This window comes from Callithrix jacchus, chromosome 14 (genome assembly GCF_049354715.1).
Source record: "Callithrix jacchus isolate 240 chromosome 14, calJac240_pri, whole genome shotgun sequence".
Taxonomy (NCBI): domain Eukaryota; kingdom Metazoa; phylum Chordata; class Mammalia; order Primates; family Cebidae; genus Callithrix; species Callithrix jacchus.
The window spans coordinates 25,633,531-25,653,162 of record NC_133515.1 but is presented as its reverse complement, the minus strand read 5'-3'; the positions used below and the strand labels follow the sequence as shown (position 1 = coordinate 25,653,162).

The window sequence follows — 19,632 nt, the reverse complement described above, 5'->3', positions numbered from 1 at the left end:
AATAAAAGGATTGTGAACACTTCAAAAACAAAGCTAGTTCTTTGAATAGTGTGTAAAGGCTTAGAATCAGTCATGCATCAGAGAGGAAGGAAAGGAAGCAAGATGACATCTGCTCCATCTACAGAGACAGTGGTACTTAGGGCCTTGTTTTAGAGGCCTTGGGAAACTGTGTCCCAAGAGATGTCCAGTGACAGACAAGTCCCGGGTAATGACCTGTTTTCCCATGGGGAGGCTTTCTTCCATGATTGTCATGCTAACTGCCACACCAGGGTCATGTCTTGGAGCACCAGGGCTATGATACAGTTGGCTACTGCCATGTTCCCCAGTCTAACACTACATGTAACACATAATTGGCCTGGGGGGATTGTGAAATCCTTGCTGCTGTATCCTATTGTTAATCAATCAGAGGGTCTGATGATGCTGTACCTCTTCAGATGTTCCTTTAGCTTCCTAAAAATCTGTTTCTGTAAAAGGTAAAGAGTATTTACTTTTAATCTCAAGCTTATCCTTGAAGGAGCCTGTAATTGATGATGGCACTGAAGGTTGCAGTTTGCTTTTATTCAACTGTTTTCCCCTACTAAATACACATTATGGCTTATTTGATGATGCACTCTTCTTTGGCAGATCGAGGGCTTTCTGCAGGAAATAGACAAGTTCAGATGTGAGAAAACTGCATATTCTTGACCTGTTCTCCACTCTTGATCCTGCCATGTAAATCCTACTTCAATTTACTGTAAAGATTTTATATAAAAGAGGCAATATTGAAGCTATTTTCCTGCTAAAGTCATTCCAGGTTTAAATTTAAAATAATTTTCTTTATTTTATTTTATAGAGACTGGGTCTCACTTCGTTGCCTAGGCTGGAGAGCCATGGCATGATCATAGCTCACTGCAGCCTCAAATGCCTAAGCTTAAGTAATCTTCCCTCCTCATCCTCCTGAGAAACTAAGACTACAAATGAGCATCACCACACTCAGCTAATTTTTAAATTTTTTGCAGAGATGGAGTCTCACGATGTTGCCAAGACTGGCCTCAAAATCCTGGTCTCAAGTGATCCTCCTGCCTTGGCTTCCCAAAGTGCTGAGATTATAGGTATTAGTCACCATGCCTAGCCCTAAATTTAAGGTAATTTCCTAAATAAACACTTTCGCTGGGTGCGATGGCTCACGCCTGTAATCTCAGCACTTTGGGAGGCCGAGGCAGGCGGATCACAAGGTCAGGAGATTGAGACCATCCTGGCCAACATAGTTAAACCCCGTCTCTACTAAAAACACAAAAATTAGCTGGGCATGGTGGCACGTGCCTGTAATCCCAGCTACTTGGGAGGCTGAGGCAGGAGAATCACTTGAACCAGGGAGTCGGAGGTTGCAGTGAGCCAAGATTGCGCCACTGCACTCCAGCCTGGTGACAGAACAAGACTCTATCTCAAAATAATAAATAAATAAATAAATAAACACCTCAACAAAATGAATAAGCAGTATTCTGTTAACTCAGTACTTTGTAACATTCCAGTATATAAATAAGATTAATCCCTGCTAGGCCAGGCGTGTTGGTAATCCTAGCACCTTGGGAGGCCAAGGTGGGCAGATCATGTGAGGTCAGAAGTTTGAGACCAGCCTGGACAACATGGCGAAACCCTGTCTCTACTAAAAACACAAAAATTAGATGGACATGGTGGCAGGCGCCTGTAATCCCAGCTACTCAGGAGGCTGAGGCAGGAGAATCACTTGAACCCAGGAGGCAGAGGTTTTAGTGAGCAGAGATCATGCCACTGCACTCCAGCCTGGGATACAGAGTGAGACTCTGTCTGAAAAAAAAAAATTAATCTCAGATAATAAATTTTAAAATACGTAGGAAGAAACTGTATAAATCTAAGTACTGCTGGGCATTGCTCTAGTTTAGGTTTGGAGTTCCTAGAATCCTACAAGCTGGATGCAGTTGGATTGCAGAATGAAATCTAATTATGAATTAAACTGGAGACACCACTACTTGAATCCCCTCTATGGAAAAGGGAAGATACCATTGCTAGAAAGAATAGCATCTATAAACTAGGAACATGCAATACATTGGATCTCTCTTACCAAGAAGATCAATTGAGAGCATATCTTAACTGATCCAGGATCCCCAGACTGCAGAGAAATTCAGGGAGGAGTTACCACATTTATTATTAATTAGTTACCAATTAATTACCAACTAATTCACTATGTATGCCAAGCCCAAGCAATAGCTCTAGCTTGGCCCTGCAGCTGAGCACTGGGCATTTCTAACCCTCCACCACCCAGGGAAGAAGTAGTGGGGAAAGTGAGCTGACTTTCTTTGTGAGGCGATGACATGACTTGGCTGTGTCCCCACCCAAAGCTCACCTTGAATTGTAACAATCCCCAAAGGTCAAGGGTGGGGCCAGGTGGAGATAAGTGAATCATGGGGGTGGTTTCCCTTATGCTGTCCTCCTGGTAGTGAATAAGTCTCAGGAGATCTGCTTTGTAAACTGGAGTACCCCTGCACACGCTGTCTTGCCTGCAGCTGTGTAAGATGTGCTTTGCATCTCCTTGCCTTCCGTGATGATTGTGAAGCCTCCCTAGTCATGTGGAACTGTGAGTCCATTAAACCTCTTTCCTTTTTAAATTACCCAGTCTCGGGTATGTCTTTATTAGGAGTGTGAGAACAGACTAATACAGGAGAAGAGCATTTCCTTAGCGGCATCTTAAAAAACGATGGACTTTATGAAGCACCATCTCTATATACCAAAAAGAGATTAACAGCATTTGACTAGCTAAGATGTGATTATATCCAAGAGGCCACCTCAGCAGGAAAATGCTGAAGAAAATTCAAAATAATGCAGAAACAGTTGTAGGTGCCATCATGCCCAGGTAAAAACATTCATCTCTTACATATGCTGATGAGACAGGGAGGAGACTCCCTGTCTACTATAGGGAGTTACAGATTATAATGACAAAAAGTAAACCAAACTAGCAGAGTTACAGGCAAAATTTAGAACATGAAGAAACATAACTAGTAAGTTTGTGCTGATATCATCTCAGGACTGGGGGATGTCAAATACTAGAACATATTTTACTCCTGAAATGACGGTAGAGTCACTTCCAGGTGGTGCAAGCTAAAACATGGCTTGATTCTTTTTTTTTTTGAGACAAAGTCTTGCTTTTGTCCCCCAGGTTGGAGTGCAATGGTGCGATCTTGGCTCACTGCAACCTTTGCCTCCTGGTTTCAAGCCATTCTCCTGCCTCAGCCTCCCAGGTAGCAGGGATTAGAGGCACCTGCATCCAATCCCAGCTAATTTTTTTTTTTTTTTTTTTTTTTTTTTTTTTTTGAGATGGAGTTTCGCTCTTGTTACCCAGGCTGGAGTGCAATGGCACGATCTCGGCTCACTGCCACCTCCGCCTCCTGGGTTCAGGCAATTCTCCTGCCGCAGCCTCCTGAGTAGCTGGGATTACAGGCACGCGCCACCATGCCCAGCTAATTTTTTGTATTTTTAGTAGAGACGGGGTTTCACAATGTTAACCAGGATGGTCTCAATCTCTTGACCTCATGATCCACCCGCTTTGGCCTCCCAAAGTGCTGGGATTACAGGCGTAAGCCACTGCGCCCAGCCAATTTTTGTATTTTTAGTAGAGACCGGGTTTCACCATGTTGGCTAGGCTGGTCTTGAACTCCTGACCTCAGATGATCCACCCACCTCAGCCTCCCAAAGTGCTGGGATTACAGGCCTGAGCCACCGTGCTCGGCCAGCATGATTCTTATTTGTGTATTTTGAGACAGAGTCTCGCTCTTTCGCCCAGGCTGGAGTGCATTGCCATGATCTCAGCTTACTGCAATCTCCGCCTTCTGGGTTCAAGTGATTCTCCTGCCTCAGCCTCCCAAGTAGCTGGGATTACAGGTGCCCACCACCATTCCCGGCTAATTTTTCTATTTTTAGTATAGATGGGTTTTCACCATGTTGGCCAGGCTGGTCTTGAACTCCTGACCTCAGGTGATCTGCCTGCCTCGGACTCCCAAAGTGCTGGGATTATAGGCCTGGGCCACTTTACCTGGCCAAACATGGCTTGATTCTTACTGCAGCAGTGCAGCCGTGAGAAAGTGGAAATCGTTTGTTTTCTGCAAAGTGTCCATGCAGGATCTCCATGAAGATGGTGACAGGGACCCTGTGGTGACACCCATCCTTGGTCATCACTAAGCTCTGTGGGGAAAGCTTGAATCCACTTATGAGCATGATCGTGATATCAACAACAGTAAAATGTCATCAGTATCCACTGCTGTTCTTATTGCTGCTGCAAACATTCATATGGGGTTTCATGGAAGAAAAACATTTATCCCATTTGAACCTCTAAAGAGATTTACCTAAGAAATAAGAGGCAGTGACTAGCAGAGCTGAGCCTTACAATGAATCTTCCAATGCCAGGACCAGTGGGATTGTGCCTGAAGAAGACTAAAAATAGATTTTATTTATTTCAAAAAAAATAAATTGCATTTTTAAAATTAATTAATTAATCTTTATTTTTTAACTTTTTAATTTTTTTTATTTTTCTGAGACAGAGTATCACTTTGTCACCCAGGCTAGAGTGCAATGGCACGATCTCAGCTCACTGCAACCTCCACCTCCCAGGTTCAAGCAATTCTTCTGCCTCAGCCTCCTGAGTAGCTGGGACTACAGGCGCCTGCCTCCACACCCAGCTAATTTCTTGTATTTTAGTAGAAATGGGGTTTTACCATGTCAGGCTGGTCTTGAACTCCTGGACTCAAGTAACCTGAATGCCTTTGCCTCCCAAAGTGCTGGGATTACAGGTGTGAACCACCACGCCCAGGCTTTATTTATTTTTTATTTTTATTTATTTATTTTGAGATGGAGTATCACTCTTGTTACCCAGGCTGGAGTGCAATGGCGCGATCTTGGCTCACCGAAACTTCCGCCTACTGGATTCAAGCAATTCTCCTGCCTCAGCCTCCTGAGTAGCTGGGACTACAGGCGCGCACCACCATGCCCAGCTAATTTTTGTATTTTTAGTAGAGACGGGGTTTCACTGAATTGATCAGGATGGTCTCGATCTCTTGACCTCGTGATCCACCCGCCTTGGCCTCCCAAAGTGCTGGGATTATAGGTGTGAGCCACTGAGCCTGGCCTATTTATTTTTTAAAAGGTACTTTTTCTCTGGCTGGCTGTGGCGCCTCATGCCTGTAGTCCCAGCACTTTCGGAGGCTGAGGCATGCAGGTTGCTTGAGTCCAGGAGTTCAAGACCAGCCTGGGCAACATGGTAAAACCCCAGCTCTACTAAAATATAAGAAATTAGCTGGGTGTGGTGGCTCACTCCTGTAGTCCCAGCTACTTGTGGAGTTGAGGTGGAAGGATTGCCTCGGCCCAGGAAGTCAAGGCTGTAGTGAGCCCTGATCATGCCACTACACTCTAGCCTGGGCAACAGTGAGACTATATCTCAAAAAAAAAATTATTTTTTCTACTTTTATTTTAGATTCAGGGGAAACGTGCAGATTTGTTATTTGGGTATACTGTGTGATGCTGATGTTTGGGGTACAAATGATCCCCTTACCCAGGTACTGAGAAGAGAGCCTAACAGTTTCTAACCCTTGCCCCTCACCCTCCCTTTCTCCTCCAGTAGTCCTCAGAGTCTGTTGTTCTCGTGTGTACTCATGTTTAGCTCCCACTTATAAGAGAGAACATGCAGTGTTTGGTTTTCTGTTCCTGTATTAATTCTCTTAGGATAATGGCTTCCAGCTGCATCCATGTTGCTAGAAAAGACGTGATTTTATTTTTTTAAGGCTGCAGCCTCTAGATTTTGGATGTTTTGAGGTTTATGCTGCATCTGCTTCTTTTTCCTTGTTCCTGGTGCATTGCCTCCCATTGTTCCTCCCAATCTTTGGCTCTTTCTCTTTCCTATATCTCTCTCTTTCTTTCTTTCCTTCCTTCCTTCCTTCCTTCCTTCCTTCCTTCCTTCCTTCCTTCCTTCCTTCCTTCCTTCCTTCCTTCCTTCCTTCTCTCTCTCTCTCTTTCTTTCTTTCTTTTCTTTCGTCTTGCTCTATCATCCAGGCTGGAGTACAGTGGCACAATCTCGGCTCACTGTAACCTCCACCTCCCAAGTTCAAGCAATTCTCCTGCCCCACCTCCCAAGTAGCTGGGATTACAGACACGAATCATCACACCGGACTAATTTTTGTATTTTTAGTAGAGACAGGGTTTCACCATGTTGGCCAGGCTGGTCTTGAACTTCTGACCTCAGGTGATCTGCTCGCCTTGGCCTCCCAAAGTAGGAGCCTCTGCACCCGACTTCTTTTATTCTTTCATTCAGGTATAATTGACGTAAAATTAGCTGCACATATTTAAAAGTACACAATTTGATAAGTTTTGATATAAGTACATGTAGAACTATTGCCACATCAAGACAGCGAACATTTCCATCACCCCCTAAAATGCTCTCATGTCCCTCTGTAACCCCTCCCATCCCTAGTGCCAACACCTTACAAGCTCCTACTGATCTGCTTTTAGTGTACATTTTCTAAAACTTTATATAAATTGAATCATATAATTTAAAAGTCTGACTTCTTTCACTCAGCACATTTACATTCATCCTTGCTGTTGTGTGAATCAATAACTTCATAGTCCACCCCTCTTTATTATTTTATTGTTGAGAAGTCCCTCACTGTATAGATATACTACAGTTTGATTATCATTAAAGCAAAGCACACTGCCATGTGTGTACCTACGCAACTGTCTTGCATGCTCTGCTCATGTACCCCAAAACCTATAATCCAATAAAAAATTAAAAAAAAAAAAAAAAAAGTTCAGAGGGATTGCCCAAAAGGAAAAATAACTCAAGTCAAGTGTTCCTTTATTTTTTGTCCTTTTAATTTTATATATTTATTTATTTTGAGACAGGTCTTACTCCGATGCCCAGGCTGGTGTTCAGTGGGGCAATCTTGGCTCACTGTGCCCTTGACCTCTGGGCTCAAGCAATCCTCCTACCTTAGGCTCCTGAGTAGCTGGGACTGTAGGTACCCACCATCATGCCAGGCTGATTTTTGTATTTTTGTAGAGACGAGTTCTCAGTATGTTGGCCAGGCTGGTCTCGAACCCCTTGGCTCAAGCAATCTACCTGTCTCAGCCTCCCAAAGTGCTGGGATTACAGGCATGAGCCACCAAGTCTGGCCAAGAAAAATATCCCAAGTGTTCACTAACTGATGGCTGGATAAATAAAAGTGGTATAGCCATACAAAGGAATATTACTTGGCAATAAATGGCAATGAAGTGCTAATACATGCTGCAGCATGAATGAACATTGAAAACATGATGCTAAAGGTCACATATTGTAGGATTCAACTTACAAGTAACATTCAGGATAAGGAAATGCATAGAGTCAGAAAATGGATTAGTGGTTGCTGAAAGGGTTTAGTGATTAGTGGGCAGTGGAAGAAATGGGTAGTGACTGCCAGTGGGCATGGAATTTCTTTTTGGAATGATGATGATATTTTCAACTGGATTATAGGGTCCATTTACTGTTTCAAAATATTACTTTTTTTTTTTTTTTTTTTGAGACAGAGTTTCGCTCTGTTACCCAGGTTGGAGTGCAGTGGCATGCTCTCGGCTCACTGCAACCTCTGCTCTCGGGTTCAAGAGATTCTCCTGCTCAGCCTCCCGAGTAACTAGGACTACAGGCATGCACCACCACGCCCATCTAATTTTTGTATTTTTAGTAGAGGCGGGGTTTCACCATATTGGTCAGTCTGGTCTCAAACTCCTGACCTGGTGATCCGCCCACCTCAGCCTCCCAAAGTGCTAGGATGAGCCACCGTGCCAGCCCCAAAATATTACTTCTAATCATTTGACCATTATAGCTTTGTTGTTTGGATGCTAAAATCTCTTGTTTTCAGGAGTCATCAGACTAAATAGAAATGTCTTTTGGAATGAGTATACTTTATTGCTAACACATCAGTTATCAGAGAATACCTTGGTAGGGATCAGCTGGCTGACAGTCTGTGAGACTCTCTCCAGCCAAGCTTGTTAGTCAGGGATGCAGCTTCCTCCTCACCTGTCCTTCAAAGGCCAAAAACAGGTGGTAGAAATAAGTCTTTTCAGGTGGCCGAGGAGTAAGGAGGCTTGGAAAACACATACCTTTTCCTGCAAGAGAGGTAACAAAGGATGAGCTCTCATGTTGTGCCTGCAAACATTAATGCACATTCATAAAAAGCTAGGCTTTCACAAAGCTCAAGGCCCTCTGTCTGTCATCAGCTGGGCCAGGAGATGGGGATCCCACCTGGACCATCCCTCTTCCTCATGACGCTTCACCAGCCCGGCCTCTGAGAACCATAAATAAAGACCACTGCGAATGGCTTCTCTGTCTGACCCTTTAACCTGAAATAAAAATAAAGCTTGGAGAATGTAATCCTGACTCAAGGCTCCTTCTGGGCTTCTCCTTCCCTTACCTGTTGACAGGTGCCTGCCAGACCTCACAGTTACCTTTGATTTAGCTGTAATGGCATCTCCACACTTAGCAGAGGTCTGCCCTGTAATCCTCTCCGAAGCTTAAGTCAATTTATATGGTAACCTGAGAGCCATTTCCTGCTTCCAGATGATGTCACTGTCTGTTAACACATACTGGAATGACCACTAAACTCATGCTTAAGGCGACAGAACAGTAGATCACTCTCAAAGCCAGAGCTGGGTTAAAACAAATATCATATGCTTTTTCAAAAGAAAAGGGATGCTTGATTCCCATATGCTTTTTTTTTTGGTAAATCTCTAAGATACTTCCATGCTTGTTTTCAGAGAACCAAGAACGGATTTTCTGAATGAAAATCTGCACATGAAAAGTCTAAGTGCATTTGTAGAGATAAGGGTGGCAAATTTGAAAGTGAGTCAGAAATCATGGACATAAACATCCAAGTTTCCAATTGAATTTTAAATCATGTATTTTTCTCAATTCAGTGTCTTCTCCCCTGAAATGCATTTGCATTAAAAAGTTACTTTCCCACCCTGCAGTTTGTCAGTTTCAGCACAGTTCTGGGTGAAAAAGAATTCTAAGTGTCTTTGTTCCCAATTTGCTTGGGGATCTGGAATGTTAAACAGTATCTCCTAAACACACCAAAATTATGACCATTTTGTCATAGGACAGATGTGTGTGTGTGTGTGTGTGTGTGTGTGTGTGTGTGTGTCTGTGTGTGTTCATTTTGCTTGGTTTTAAATGTGGGAAAATAAAGAATCTTTGGCTTTAACTTTTCTGAATATACTTAATTCCATAATGTCAATGTTTCTTCTCCCCAACTGGGTTGATTTCCTATTTCTGCTGTAATAAGTTACCACAAATTTGGTAGCTTAAGCAACCCAAATTTACTTTCTTACAGTGCTGGAGGCCAGCAGTCTAAAATCAGGGTGTCAGTTCCTCCGGAGGTTTCAGGAGAGAATCAGTTTCCTTACCTCCATTTGTAGATTTGTGGCCCCTCCCTCCATCTTCAAAGTGTATCACACCAACCCCTCTGTCTTCAGCTTTTCCTGACTGACCCTCCTCACCCTTGTGATTACATTGGACCCACCTGGATAATCCAGGATAATCTCCCATTGCAAGATCCTTAACTTTATCCCATCTGCAAAATCCCCTTTACCATGAAGAGGCAACATATGCATTGCTTCTGGAATTAGGAGGAAGGCATCTTTGAGGGGTCATGGTTCAGAGTATCACACCTACTACCACAAATATTTAAAACCTGTGAACTGGAAGTGGGGCCGCCACCAGGCAACAGCTGAGATGCAGAGGAAGAAGTGTTTACATACCTGGAGTGTTCTCACTGTAGCTCTTTCCAGGAACAAGTTCTTCTGTCTGGCCATGGGCTCAAAGCCCTCTTCAGAGGGCCATCCTTCAGCCTGGTCTTAGAAAAAGCAGGCACTGCCCTGCTCCTTGTTGTGGGATGACCGAAAGAGCACTGGACTTGGAGTGACTTTATACAAGACTAATTCACTTCTCCAAGGAGCAGCTTCCTCACACGGAAAAGAGGAATAGCACACTCCCCACTGCCGCCAAGGGTGATTAAGGTTGGTGCTGAGGGTGCTTTATAAACTGTAAAGCACTGTGCAAATGTATATTCCAGTGAACTCACTTTAGGGTATCAATTATGTAACCAAGAGGTGGTTCGCAGTAGAAAGGACTTGAGACCCCATCTTTATTTCTTTCTTGTGTGTGTGTGTGTTTTGTTTGTTTGTTTGTTTGTTTTTTTGAGACAGAGTCTCACTCTGTCGCCCTGGCTGGAGTGTAGCAGTGCAATCTTGGCTCACTGCAACCTCCATCTCCTGGGTTCAAATGATCCTCCTGCTTCAGCCTCCCAAGTAGTTGGGATTACAGGTGTGTACCACCTCGCCTGGCTAATTTTTGTATTTTTAGTAGAGACAGGGTTTCACCATGTTGCCCAGGCTGGTCTTGAACTCCTGGCCTCAAGTGATCAACCCGCCTTGGCCTCCCAAAGTGCTGGGATTACAGGCATGAGCCACCCACCTGGCCAAGACTCCATCTTTCTAAACTCTCTGGTCAGATGTGGCATCTGAGGCTCATCTGATTTCACAGGTCACAGAGTTCATCACTGGCTGGGCTGTGCCTGGAACCCAGATATCCTGATTCCTGGTTCTGCCTTCTTTCCATTGCCTCCCTGCATAAGGATAATGCATTAGACTTGGCACACAATGAGCCATTCCCTGGGTTTCTCTCACGAGGTCTGCCCTGAGTCCTCCACCATTACCACCCAGCAGAGCACTCCTTCTCTAATGATGATCAATGAGCAATTCAGGCCCAGGTGTGGCAGCCCCACAGTTTCTCATCTCAAGTCTGTGACTCCTGTTTCTCACAACCAGATGTTTGTCCAAATAGTCTCTTGCCCACCACCTACTTTGTCTCTGCCTCCAAACCGAGCCAGTGTCACTCCATTTGTCACCTATGGGATGATCAGCATCTAATAACTTTCCATTTACACAACTCTGGTATTTATATGCCTCATTTCTTTTTAAAAATTTAAATAAATTGGCTGGGCACGGTGGCTCACACCTATAATCCCAGCACTTTGGGAGGCCAAGGCAGATGGATCACCTGAGGTCAAGAGTTCAAGGTCTGCCATGGTCAACATGATGAAACCAGTCTCTACTAAAAATACAAAAAATCAGCTGGATATGGTGACAGGCCCCTGTAATTCCAGCTCCTCAGGAGGCCGAGGCAGGAGAATTGCTTGAGCCTGGAAGGTGGAGGTTGCAGTGAGCTGAGATTGCACCATTGCCTTCAGGCTGGGCAACAAGAGCAAAGCTCCATCTCAAAAAAATAAATAAATAAAAATAAAAATAATTATGTTAAGTTACATTCATTAAATTCACCATTTTAATGTCCACTCTGTGAGTTTTCACAAACAGATACAGTTGTATAACCACTGTCATAGTTAAGATACAAAATAGGCTGTGTGCTGTGGCTCACGCCTATAATCCCAGCACTTCAGGAGGCCCAGGCAGGAGGATTGCCTGATCCCAGGAGTTCAAGACCAGTCTGGACAACATGCCAAGACTTCGTCTCTACAAAAACTACAAAAATTAGCTGGGCGTGGTGGCATGCACCTGCAATCCCAGATACTTGGGAGGCTGAGGCGGGAAGATCACTTGAGCCCAGAAGGTGGAAGTGGCAGTGAGCTTTTTTTTTTTTTTTGGGCAGTCATCTTTGACTGATGAGCTTTGATCATATCGCTGCACTCCAGCCTTGGTGACAGAGTGAGACCCTGTTTCAAAAAAAAAAAAAAAAAAGAATGCCAGGCATGGTGGCTCATGCCTATAATCCCAGCACTTTGGGAGGCCAAGGCAGGCAGATCACTTGAGGCCAGGAATTTGAGATGAGCTTGGCCAACACGGTGAAACACCATCTCTACTAAAAATACAAAAATTAGCCAGGGATGGTGGCAGGTGCCTGTAATCCCAGCTACTCGGAAGGCTGAGGCATGAGAATTGCTTCAACCCAGGAGGTGGAGATTACAGTGAGCTGAGATTGCCCCACTTCACTTCAGTCTGGGTGACAGAGCGAGACTCCCTCTCAAAAAAAAAAAAAAAAAATCCTGTCAGGGAACATGCTTTTCTGTCAAATCTAGGAAATAGTTTTCTATTCCAAAGTCACAACTATTTTTTTCTACAACTTTAAAGTGTTAGATTTTATGATCCATACTTAGTTAATTTTTGCATAGGATGTGAGGTATAAATTGAGATTCATTTCTCTCTTTTTTTTCACATTAGGATGTATAATTCTTTCAGCATCATTTGTTGGAAAGTCTTTTCTTTCTCCATTAAATCGCTTTTGCAACTTTGTAGAAAATCAGTGAGTTGTATATGTGTATCTCTACTTCTGTATTTGCTATTTTGTTCCATTGATTTGTCTTGATTTCTGTAGCTTTATAATGAGGCTTAAACTCAAGTAGCATGAGTCCTACAACTTCGTTATTTTAAAAAATTGTTTTGATTACTTTAGTTTCTTTGCCTTTCCATATAAATTTTACAATCAGCATATTGAGTTTTATAAAAACTCTTGCTGGAATTTTTATTGAAATGGTAATAAAGCTATATAAGTCAATTTAGAGATAATTGGCATCTGAACAGCATTGAGTTGGCCATGCATGGTGGCTCACACCTGCAATCCCAGCGCTTTGGGAGGCCGAGGCGGGCAGATCGCTTGAGCTCAGGAGTTCAAGACCACAATGGGCAACATGGCGAAACCCCATCTCTACAAAAAACAGAAATATTAGCCTGGTGTGTTGGAGGGGAGAGGACTACATGCCTATAGTCCCAGCTGCTTGGGAGGATGAGGTGGGGAGTATGGCTTGAGTCTGGGAAACAGAGGTTGCTGTGAGCCAAGAGTATGCCACTGTACTCCAGCCTGGGTGACAGAGCAAGCCACTGGCTCAAAACAAACATTAAGTCTTCCAATGCACGAACATAGTGTTTATCTCCATTTATTTAGGTCTTTCTTGATTTCTTTCATCAGTGTTTTGTGGTTTTCAGCATGCAGACATTGCACGTGTTTTGTTAAATTTTTTTCTAAGTATTTAATTTTGTGTGTGTGTGTGTGTGTGTGTGTGTGTGTGTGTGTGTGACAGAGTCTTGCTGTGTTGCCCAGGCTGGAGTGTAGTGGTGCAATCTTGGCTCACTGAAACCTCCGCCTCCTAGGTTCAAGCAATTCTCCTGCCTCAGCCTCCCTAGTAGCTGGGATTACAGGTTCATGCTACCATGCCTGGCTAATTTTTGTATTTTAGTAGAAATAGGGTTTTGCCATGTTGGTCGGGCTGATCTTGAACTCCTGACCTCAGGTGATCTACCTGCCTCAGAGTCCAAGTATTTGATGTTTTCAGATGCTAGTCTGTTTTTTCTTTCTTTCTTTTTTTTCTGAGACAGAGTCTTGCTCTGCTGCCCAGGCTGAAGTGCAGTAGAGTGATCTCGGCTCACTGTAGCCTCTGCCTCCCCGGTTCAGGTGATTCTTCTGCCTCAGCGTCCCGAGTGGCTGGGATTACAGGTGCATGCCACCATACCTGGTTAATTTTCCTCCCTCCCTCCCTCCCTTTTTAATTTTTTCCTTTCTTTTCTTTTTTCATTCTTTCTCTTTCTTCTTCTTTTTTTGGAGTCTCTCTCTGTCGCCTGGGCTGGAGTGTAGTAGTGTGCTCTCTGCTCACTGTAACCTCCACCTCTTGGGTTCAAGCGATTCTCCTGCCTCAGCCTCCCAAGTATCTGGGATTACAGGTGCATGCCACCATGCCTGGCTAATTTTTGCTTTTTTAGTAGAGACAGGGTTTCACCACATTGGCCAGGCTGGTCTCAAACTCCTGGCCTCAAGTGATCTACCCACCTCGGCCTCCCAAAGTGCTGGGATTGCAGGTGTGAGCCACTGCACCTGGCCTTAAGTTTCTTTAGATAGAAGCTGAGATCATTGATGTAGATAAATTGATTGATAGAATACAGGATGCTCAGTTAAATTTTAATTTCAGATAGTGAATGATTTTTAGTATAAGTATATCCCAAGTATTTCATGAGACATACTTTAAAAAATCATTTTGCCTAAAATTTAAATCCAGCTATTTATCCTGTATTTTATGTGTGTGAAATCTGACAATTCTAACTTAAGGCTTTTTTCTGTTTTTAGAGACAAGATCTCACTCTGTTGCCCAGACTAGAGTGCAGTGGTGTGATCATGGCTCACTGCAACCTTGAACTCCTGGGCTTGATTGATCCTCCCACCTCAGCCTCCCATGTAGCTGAGACTACAGGTGTGCACATGGGTCTGGGTTTGGAACCTGTGTTTTGTGACACACTCTACTCTTCCCTCCATCATCACCATGGTCACACCACCTATAGAAAGTTCTAAGATCATAGTTGGAGAAACATGGGGTGTTTTCCAACTGGTAGACCCACTGGATGTACCATCATCTTTTGTTTTTTAAAAACAAAAGGCTCATGCCTGAAATCCCGTCACTTGGGGAGGCTGAGGCAGGCGGATCACCTGAGGTCAGGAGTTGGAGACCAGCTTGGCTAACATGGTGAACCCCTGTTTCTACTAAAAATGCAAAAAATTAGCTGGGCATGGTGGTGCGTGCCTGTAAAACCAATGTGGTGAAACCCTGTCTCTACTAAAAAAGCAGTACAATTGGGAGGCAGAGGTTGCAGTGAGCTGAGATTGCACCATTGCACTACAGCTTGGTCAACAAGAGTGAAAATGTCTAAAAAACAATCTTTTTTTTGGTACCAAAATTACTGAACAAATATACTGGGGTTTGCTTTTCATTTGACGTGCATGACAGCATGAGCCAATTTCCATTAAACTCAAGCCAATTTCCATTGACATAATTTGGGTACTTTAGGGAGGCAAATAGATTCCCCAGGGCTAGATCTCCATTCTGTAGCAGAACCTATATTACCAAGAAGTGGGAGAAAAGAAGGCAGCTACTCAACCGACGTCTGAATCAAATGAAGACAAAAGCTTCTCAAGATGTATGCAATTGCAGCAGTAAGGTCATACGTAACTCCAGATAAGCATCCTGTATTTGCAAATCATTTATTTTGAAACAACTTCTCTTTCTTGGGTGGGGGAAGCATTATAAATCCCAAGAAAAAGGAATTATTTTTTGTTTGTTTTTTGCCCTTGCTGGTTATCTCTCCTAGAATTGCCCCTTCCTGCTTCTGTCTTGTAATAGCTAGTCCAAATCTTGCCCATTCTTTGAGACTTAGCCTAAATAACTCCCTTTCCACAAGCCAGCCTCTTCAGACTTACTATGGAGCTAGAGTCGATCCAGCAAATTGGTCATTTGGTGAATTGATTTATAGCCCATTGGCCAGCTGGGTGCATGACATTACAATAAATCATCTTTGGAAGCCAGATGTCAGTCAAATGAGAAGAAATTACATCCTGGGCTGATAAAATGGAAAGCAGTTCTCAAGTGCTGGTTCCCTAGCTGCTAGGATGGGTAAGAAATGTCACCTACCAAAGCAGGTACGGAGAAAGGAAGCAGGTATGAGGAAAGATACCGCCGATGCAGAAGTAACTAAAAGTTTTATTTTTAATTTCTTTTTCTTTTTTGAGAAAGAGTCTCACTCTGTCACCCAGGCTGGCATGCAATGGTGCACAATCTTGGCTCACTGCAACCTCCGCCTCCCAAATTCCAGCAATTCTCTTGCCTCAGCCTCGTGAGTAGCTGGGATTATAGGCACGTGCCACCGTGCCCAGTTAGTTTTTGTATTTTTAGTAGAGACGGGGTTTCAACATCTTGGCCAGGCTGGTCTTGATCACCTCATGATCCACCCGCCTCGGCTTCCCAAAGTGCTGGGATTACAGGTGTGAGCCACTGTGACCGGCCGGCTCTTTTTTTTTTTGAGACAGACTCACACTGTCGCCCTGGTTGGAGTGCAGTGGTGTGATCTCAGCTTGTTGCAACCTCCACTTCCAGGTTTCAAGTGATTTTCCTGCCTCAGCCTCCTTAGTAGCTGGGATTACAGGTGCCCACTACCACGCCCAGCTGATTTTTGTATTTTTAGTAGAGACGGGGTTTCACCATGTTGGTCAGGCTGGTCTCGATTTCCTGACCTCGTGATCCGTCTGCCTCAGCCTCCCAAAGTGCTGGGATTACAGGCGTGAGCCACCATGCCTGGCCTCTTTCTTTTTTAATTTCTTTGTGCTATTAAGCATATATGTAAATAATTTCAATAAGCTTTTATTAAACATCGTAGCAGCAAGGAATCATTTAACATCTCGTATCCAGCAGGTCTCTAATATAATCTCAGCCTATTTGGGACACTAGTGAGTCATGAATGCAGACTATGCAGTGAAAATCTGGGGTAAGTGGAGACGGTTTCTGGGGAAGGTAGCATTTCAGCTGCGTTGCCTCTAAAGAAGGAAGAATGGAAGTTTCCAACACAAGGACCAGCATAGAGGTAAAAAGAGATAACAGCTGGTGAGAGAAAAGAAATTTTTGTAGGGATGGGAGTGGCAGGTGAGGCTGCAAAAATGGGAGGTTGAGTTAGTTTAGGAAGGCCTAAAAGTTGTAAAAAGCCAGGGTCTTTCTGGTTTGGCAGTGGAACTCCGGCAACTCATCCAAGGTCTATGGGAGCCATACAGAGACACAGAAACAGTATCTTGCATTGTACAGCAGTTCAATCAGCATCTGATTCATTTTTTTAAAACCTATTGATATATCTTGGCCATTTCACCAAGGGTGGGCAGTGATCCGTGCATAAATCAAGCAGTGTGAGAAGATGGATCACTAAGAGAAGGGGCTCTGTTTATCCACAAACACCTTGACAACTTGCAGTGATGGAAAGGGAGACCCAGGTAAAATGTCAGGTGGAACAGGCAACAGTCACATCACAATGCTTCTCTTAACTCTCTCAACCTTATTTGTTCTTTTCCTTGTGTTTCTGCAGCTCTGGAACTGCTCAGTTTTCTGTGTGAATGACACTAATGCAGAGATTGTTTCAAGGTTATCACTTTGGGCAGATGTTTGGGTACTACCAAATATATCCAGGCAGTTTCAAATCCAGGAACAAGGCTGGGCATGCTGGCTCATGCCTGTAATTCCAGTACTTTGGGAGGCTGAGGTGGGTGGATCACCTGAGGTTGGGAGTTTGAGACCAGCCTCACCACATGGAGAAACCCCGTCCCTACTAAAAATACAAAATTAGCTGGGTGTGGTGACAGGCACCTGTAATCCCAGCTACACGGAATGCTGAGGCAGGAGAATTGCTTGAACCCGGAGGTGGAGGTTGTGGTGAGCCAAGATTGTGCCATTGCACTCCAGCCTGGGCAACAAGAGCAAAACTCCATCTTGAAAAAAAAATCCAGGAACAAACACAAGAAGAGAAATAGGGATATCAGAGTTTCTGGCATGTGCCTCCCTGTAGCATCTCTGCCTGTTGTTCACAAGTAGCCCAAGTCCTTATTCTATCCTTTTATAACTCAGTATATCTCACAAATAGAATAGACACTCAATATTCAATAAAATCAGGCTTCTCATGGTGGTTATTCAAATCTATAGCTTATATTAGGATATTCCTCATGGAAATATAAAATGAGGAAGACTATGGAAGAAAGAACCGGACAAAACAGAGGCTTGAATTTTTTTTTTTTTTTGAGACAGAGTCTTACTCTTTTGCCCAGGCTGGAGTGCAGTGGCACGATCTCGGCTCACTACCACCCCTGCCTCCCGGGTTCAGGAGATTCTCCTGCCTCAGGCTCCCAAGTAGCTGGGATTGCAGACACATACAACCATGACTAGCTGATTTTTGTGTTTTTAGTAGAGATGGGGTTTTACCATGTTGGCCAGGCTGGTCTCGAACCCCTAACCTCAGGTGATCCACCCACCTCAGCCTCCCAAAGTGCTGAGATTACAGATGTGAGCCACCATGCCTGGCCTAGGCTTGAATATTTTATATACCTAATTAACATTGATACAGATCATCAGTGAAGTGTTTCTTTTAAAATAAAATTTATACAATAAGCTATTATAAATAAATTTGTATATATTATAGAAATAACATGTGTAGTTCCACCAAACTAATACAACTGTTAGCATTTTGGTGATTTCCTTTCAGGCTTTTTTTTCTACACATAGTTTTGAGATCTTTCTTAAGAAGAAGAAAACAAATAATTGTTAAAAGTATGAAGGTCTAATTAAACTTAAGAGCTCCTGCTCAGCAAAAGAAACAATCATTACAGTGAATCCGCAACCAACAGAATGGGAAAAATTTTTCCAATCTACTCATCTGACAAAGGGCTAACATCCAGAATCTACAAAGAACTAAAACAAATTTACGAGGAAAAAAACAACCCTATCAAAAAGTGAGTAAAGGATATGAACAGACACTTTTCAAAAGAAGACATTTATGCAGCCAACAAACATATGAAAAAATGCTCATCATCACTGGTCATTAGAGAAATGCAAATCAAAACCACATTGAGATACCATCTCATGCCAGTTAGAATGGCGATCATTAAAAAATCTGGAGACAACAGATGCTGGAAAGGATGTGGAAAAATAGGAACACTTTTACACTGCTGGTGGGAGTGTAAATTAGTTCAACCATTGTGGAAGACAGCATGGTGATTCTCGAGGATCTAGAAATAGAAATACCATTTGACCCAGAAATCTTTACTGGGTATATGCCCAAAGGATTATATATTGTCCTATTATAAAGACATATGCACATGTATGTTCATGGCAGTACTGTTTACAATAGCAAAGACTTGGAACCAGCCCAAATGTCCATCAATGATAGATTGGATAAAGAAAATGTGGCACACATACACCATGTTCTACTATGCAGCCATAAAAAAGGATGAGTTCATGTCCTTTGCAGGGACATGGATGAAGCTGGAAACCATCATTCCCAGCAAACTGACAGAAGAACAGAAAACCAAATACCACATGTTCTTACTCATAAGTAGATGTTGAACAATGAGAACACATGGACACAGGGAGGGCAACATCACACACTGGGGCCTATTGGGGGCTGGTGAGGACTAGAGGAGGGATAGCGGGTGGGGGGATTGGGAGGGATAACATTAGGAGAAATACCTAATATAGGTGATGGGGGGATAGCTGCAGCAAACCACCATGGCATATGTATACCTATGTAACAATCCTGCACGACTTGTACAATGTATACCCCAGAACTTAAAGTATAATAAAAATAAATAAATAAATAAATAAATAAATAATAAAATAAAGTATGAAGGTGGCAGAGTGCAGTGGCTCATACCTGTACAGTCCCAGCCCTTCGGGAGGCCGAAGCAGGCAGATCACAAGGAGTTTGAGATCAGCCTGACCAATATGGTGAAACCCCGTCTCTACTAAAAATACAAAAATTAGCTGGGCATGGTGATGGGTGCCTGTAGTCCCAGCTACTCAGGAGGCTGAGGCAGGAGAATCACTTGAACCCAGGAGGAAGAGGCTGCAGTGAGCTGAGATCATACCACTGCACTCCAGCCTGGGCAACAGAGCAAGACTCCATCTCAAACGAAGAAAAGTATGAAGGAGGCTACGTGTGGTGGTTCACACCTGTAATCCCAGCACTTTGGGAGGCCATGGGGGACAAATCACTTGAGCTTAGGAGTTTGAGAGCAGACTG

At 43.5% G+C, this 19,632-nt stretch overlaps 1 long non-coding RNA gene across 1 annotated transcript in view; it reads right to left on the bottom strand.

Annotated features, from left to right (window-relative positions):
- Window positions 1-7,940: 7,940 nt before the first annotated feature.
- Window positions 7,941-19,632, bottom strand: part of LOC118147252 (uncharacterized) — a 45,024-nt gene continuing 33,332 nt past the window's right edge. Inside the window, exon 3 of the long non-coding RNA XR_004733452.2 lies at window positions 7,941-8,139. This is a non-coding gene — a long non-coding RNA (uncharacterized LOC118147252). The remainder of the gene's footprint in view (window positions 8,140-19,632) is intronic.